The sequence below is a fragment of the Pagrus major genome, chromosome 8 (genome assembly GCF_040436345.1).
Source record: "Pagrus major chromosome 8, Pma_NU_1.0".
Lineage (NCBI taxonomy): Eukaryota > Metazoa > Chordata > Actinopteri > Spariformes > Sparidae > Pagrus > Pagrus major.
In genome coordinates, this window is record NC_133222.1 from 31,002,553 (window position 1) to 31,008,552 (window position 6,000).

The following is a 6,000-nucleotide window of genomic DNA, read 5'->3' on the forward strand; positions in this document are numbered from 1 at the left end:
AGAGAGGTTTAATACTGTCTGTGCACGCACTATGGATTATTCACTCTTTTTTCCCTTTCCAACTCACACACACATCTTCAACACTTCCTCCTCAGCCTTCAGACAGCATTCCCAGAGGATACAGAAGAAGCTGTTGTTGTGTTTCCAACCCTTCCCCCTTCCTTATCCTTCTCCGTCTCTCCCTTGCTCTCAGCACATGGAAACAATACAGTTGGATCTAAATTCTTCTGTACGTTCGTGAGCTCATGATGAAGGAAAAGAGGTGGAGCTTGTGTCTGCAAGTGTTCGGTGTGATTAATAACCCCCGCCCTCTGCTCTGATCTCTTGAATAGTTCACATACCATTACTCCCGTCTAAAAAAGAAAGCCCTCACAGTTTATTGCAGGTTTCAAAGCAGCAATACTCAAACTGTCAAAACAACCACACGCCTTTACTGTCTTCTCACCTCACTCAGCCTGAAGCTGGATCTTTCCTGATAAAGAACACTTTCAAAGCAAGAATGAAAACAGGGAGGGCAAATCTTCCAACAGCAGGACTGACTGAGGCCTGCTGACTTTTTTTCAAGAATATGCAAAAAATAAATCACACAAGGTTTGATTTGGATCATTCAAATGGATTAGACGGCAAAGAAAACCTGTGGCGCTGAAATCATTATATTGGTGCTGGTGCCAAAGGTCACCTTCACTACAACAAATAACAACAAGAGTGTGCAGACTTAGTCTTAAAGAGATTTGGGGGAATGCAGGTTTGTTCTAGGGCAGCTTATGAGTCAGCAGATATAAGGGCAAACTCTGGGTAATGGCATGTCATGTCTTTGCAACGGCAAAGACCGCCTGTGGGTTTTAACTGAGAATCTGTCTAAGATGCATAATGATGATTGTGAAACTGAGTCCACGTGTCTTTTAGCTGAAACCCAAATTATTGCTTTGGCTGCTGAAAAATAATGAAAGGAGAGGCGGCTTTCTCTTCTAAAAGCAATTCCTCACAGGTGCTTATTAATAATGAAATGTACACTGTGGGGCTTCCACAACAGCTGTATCTTAGAGTTGTTTTTAGCTAGCCACTGGGAACTTGACCTTTTATTTTTGTTTACTACATTTTTTAAATGTTACAGAGAACTACTTAAAGCATTTAAATGAAGTTTTAAACTGAATAATGTGATTTTGCAATACAACTTGTGCACCACTGTTGGTGCTTTCAGATGATGTTTACAAATATAAACATTTTGAGAAACTAGGGATGGGAATCACAGAGTAACCCACGATATAATAAGATTCACAATACATTACCTGCGATACTATACATCAATATATCTGTCTAACTGAAGAAAACAAAATACCTCTAAAAAGGCAAAGTGCAGGAATTATGTATTTCTTCACTGCACTGTGGTGCCATTTTCACAGAATTTGACATGAACTGAGACGAAACAACATATAGCAAGTGCATAGTGTCTTGGCTACGTGCCTCTTTATCACACACACTGACTGCAACTTGTCCATGTCTATGTAAATAAGCCATAAACTGGCAAAAGGCCAAACCAGTGGAAAGCAGAACAGTTAAAATGTTTAGAGGAAGGATACAACTATGATTTACTAAAAACTTTTCAGCCAGTAAATTATGTTTATAGAAGTTTGCCCCGCAAGGGGTAATGAAGTAGTGACTCTGGTAAGACAAATTGTCAGGGAAATCTGTTTTGAGCATCTGCATTTTCTGATAAAAATATCAATATTTGGCGCCAGTTTATCAATAATCGCATCATTAAGGAAGTAATATGATATATTGCCATATGGATATTATGTCCAACCCCACAAGAAACTGTCACTAATGTGGCCAAGCAGCATTCACTTTTTGGTTTATTCAACTTCTGTAAAGTCTAATCATTTAAAAAAATTGTCTTCAATAACAAAAAAAAAGAGGCAACTGATATCATGATCTTACCATTTTCAGATTTCAGAGAATTTCTTGTCTCATATCACAATACCATTAATGTTTTGATGTATTTGGGTTTTCCTGAACTGCAGACTGAAGTGGAAGACCCACTTTCCAGTGCGCTCACACCCAGTAGTGAATTTAATCATACGACAGAGAAAAGGGCTGATAGAAAAAGGAAATAAATGTAGCCAGTTAGATTTGTTACGTCAGACTAGTCAGAACAGAGAGTTAAATATCTGGTTAAGTCCAGAGGACTTGTAGCTCTCTGGGTTAACCTGAGCTGATGACAGAGCACTACTAGTTTACAGTCATCATGACCTGTCTGTACATGCTTCAGGCCCAATGCAACACTGGGAAGAGCTCAGGATGCACCGACATTCTCCCGTCATTACAACAAGACGAAGCTCGTTTCTTCCACTGCAAAATAGGACAAGCTTACAAAGTGTTGTAACCTGTATTGTGGTTCATCAAATGCCTTACATACTATTCAAATCAAATCACATTAGGTATCAGTGAGAAGACAGATGAGATGTTAAAACATTCAAACACTTGTTCTTAGATAATTCCACTATTTAGTTGTTCCCTTGTAACTAGAAGCCAGAGCAACTGTTTTTTTGTACTTTTAAATAAACTGTCAAACCAGCCCTTGGTTTGTTGTGAACCTCAGCTCATGATTCTCAACAGAAAGATGCTGATGTGTAAAAATGATTAAGCTGTTCAATGTTTCCCTTTCTGAACTCAGCACAGAGAGAAGGGAGATTTTCATCTCCGTCTCTCCACAGCGGTTAACCACCGAAGTGAGTGTGTCTGTGCCTGTCTGTGGTGTCTCCTGAATTAGATGGAAGACGAAACTGCACCTTCTCTACATTTCTGTCTGCATTAAAGCAAAGGTGAACACTATTGTCAGCACACTGATTCCAGTTAACATAATAAAACATTACGATGGTAATTTAAAAAGTTGAAGTAAGGTTATCTATGATATAATCCCAGTTGATGTGACATTAGTCGCAAAACTGAACAATAAGTCAATTATTTAATTAACTAATTTAAATCAGCAACAATTTTAATCTCATTGATAGTTTCAATCCTTTTGCAAGCCAAAACTTTACTGGTTGGTTTTAATTTGTAATTGTTTTCTGGCCGTCTCATTTTCCTGTAAATTGAGTATTTCTTGGTTTAAGTACTGGGTTTGGACAAAGTAATGCATTTTGAAGGTGCCACATGGACTCGATAGATTGTGTGTGATATTTAATGTTATCTATTCTGTATTTTTTAAATTTCCCTTTGAAATTACACATAAATTGCTGTCCGAGGGAGAGAGAGAGGGAGAGAGGGAGAGAGAGAGAGAGAGAGAGAGAGAGAGAGAGAGAGAGAGAGAGCGGTCAGGTCATGCAGTGAGGCCTGAAGCATTTCAGGGTGTTTTTTGCATGTCACATGAGCCATGCTGGCAAAATCCTTTATGGTGTCTAATTATTTTGGCATGTTTACTTATAGCCACAGCAAGTGTGCATTTCTGCTGTGAAATAGAGAAATGGTTGTTACTTACTAGTTTTATATCTTAGCCAGTCTGCTTTACATGGTTGTAAATGAAACTTTTGGCCCTAAATTGTATTTCCACAGAAATCGACAGACAGAAGGGAAATGCCAGGGTTTCTGCGTGCCTACCCTTGCTGATTTTGAGTGGTTATTGTGAATGCGCCGCTGAATAAATGTTAAAAAAAATAATGCTTTGTTGTGATGACAGTTTTAGTTTTGTTTAATTTAACACCTCTGCGCTGTCCAATTTACTCCAGGCACTGTGGATTTGCGATGCATTCCCTGACTGTTTTTCTCCTCCTGACCCAGTCGAACAGCACCCTATTTTCTGGGATATCTTGATTTACAATTAAGAACTTGCCAACACTGATATATCTGCAATAGGCCAATATTGAGCGATAATGTCTGCTGATTGATACACTGGTCGGCCTCTGAATTCTAGACATCTTATAGACCGACCAATAAATAGACTAATCAATAAAACGGTTGTCAGGCTTCATTTTAAGCAAAACTGAAAAGTCTAAGATTGATTTATTTCTGAGGACAAATCATACTGATAACCACTTGTAGTTGTAGCTAATAATATGTCATTACAGTGCTGGGAATACATCTAGGCATATGTTTACAGCTGTCATAATATACTGTAACAAATATTTTGTTAACCACACACTACAAAGTGGAGAGGAGGGGGACTGATCTTACAAACCCAGATTTTACAGAATAAAGATTAAAATGTCCACCATGTTGTTGACCAGCTGTCAGTGCCTGTATTCTTCCATGAGCACTTTGCTTCATTAAGCTTAAAACCACCAGCATGGCCAGACCTTTTGTTAGCCTGCAGACTCACCAGTGTGTCTCAGACCCCCTGGACTGACTGACCTCCCCTCCCCTCCCCTCTATGGTGGTGGTGGTGGTGTGTGTGTGTGTTTTACCCTGTCAGGTTAGGAATTTCAGGCAGCTGAGAGCTTCCCCCTTCACACACACACACACACACACACACACACACACAAGCAAATAGATCTCAAATACAAATCCTTCTACTGAGATTTAGTGGATTCTGACTTTGTATCTATAAAAATATATATACATATAAGACATGAATTTGACACTGGTACCCATTCATTACAATACTACAGTTGTGTTTGACACATATTAATGTAGGCTAATTTAGGTGCACAGTCATGTGCTGCTGTATAAATTCAATTAGTTGAAGCTAACTTGGTGTGAAGTAAACCCCTCGATGCAAACTGAGGTGAAAACAGCACCTGAATTGTTCGTACGTTTTTAAAAGTAATGCCTCTTGTTAAATCTTTGTAAAAACACACAGGACAGGGTGGAAATAGAAGTGTGAGAGTCAGCTGCAGAGCTTTTTTTCTAGCCTGCGTCCTACCTGGGTTGAAAAGACAAGTCGAGGGGCTACTGTCCTGCAGGAACCGCCGCAGTCCGACCGAGAAACATTTGCAACTGTCTTTTTCCCCTCAGACGGAGCTAACCGAGTCCTCAGAAGTGACTTATCTCACAGAAACATTCGGACTACTCGGAACCACACAGAAGAACCTCTTGCAATAAGCTCCCAGGAATGATTAGTTTACTTAAAAGTTCCGGGTTGGTTGGAGTCTTTCAGTCGAGTTTTTAAGTCAAGCTAGCTTGATTCAGACGACGAGTTTCCGGTGATGACTTTCAAGATAAAGCCTGTCCAGTCCAGTGTGTCTTAGCATGAGCATTAGCGTGGAAATAATGTCAAAGACAAATAACTTGCCCTTATTGGATCTTTTCATGGCATTCAATTGCACTCGTATGCTATCATTTAAGATGTTACCTTTAACCCTTTCAGTGTGCTTCTTTATGACCAACATTGAAATAATTTAAATTTGAGCGAAACGGTGCTTTTATTTTGAAAGTAACATTATATCAATTGTGGAAATGCTGTCGCTGCATATCCTGAGCTAGATCAACTTTTCTTAAACATTTCCAAGAAGTCGATGATGAACTAATTCAAAGTTCCGGGTCGGGTACAGCTGGTCACAGCCGCCCTCTGCTGTCCCTCCTGTCTCCAAGCGTTTTGTCATGAATAATATATACGCTCATTTTCACTGATTCTCACTGTTGTTCTCCACATGCTGGGTGTCCTGGTGGCTTATTGGGCCAACCATGAACTACACTACTGCACTGATTACAAAGACATTGCTGCATGTAGTGTCTCTCCTCTGTACAGCCCTAAAAGTATATTTCTTTTTTATGCCCTCGGCCCAGACATATGACAGTAGAGAGCTGACAGGAAATGAGGGGAGGAGGAGATAAGGAATGCAACGAAAGTCTCCAGCTGGAGTTAAAACTGGGAGGGTTGCAATAACATGGCCAGCACCCAGGGGCCCCCAGGACACCCCATGCAGACCTTTCATTTTCTAACCTATAATGTTGCTCATATCCTGACATCATGGCAATCTATATGTCAGCTGTGTGTTGGTGCATGTAATTAAGCCATTCATCTTGCATGGTAACCTGATGAGGCTGACAGGACTTATTACACTA

General features: G+C 39.9%; 1 protein-coding gene across 2 annotated transcripts in view; it reads right to left on the minus strand.

Moving 5' to 3' along the window:
• Window positions 1–5,062, minus strand: part of elmo3 (engulfment and cell motility 3) — a 23,134-nt gene extending 18,072 nt beyond the window's left edge. The window contains exons 1-2 of one of the 2 annotated variants that reach the window (XM_073471923.1): window positions 4,859–4,893; window positions 4,401–4,440 (exon numbers count right to left, since the gene is read on the minus strand). The gene's annotated coding sequence lies outside the window, so the exon portion shown is untranslated. Of the gene's footprint in view, window positions 1–4,400; window positions 4,441–4,858 lie in introns of both variants that reach the window. The other variant, XM_073471922.1, reaches the window with a different exon arrangement.
• Window positions 5,063–6,000: the final 938 nt, after the last annotated feature.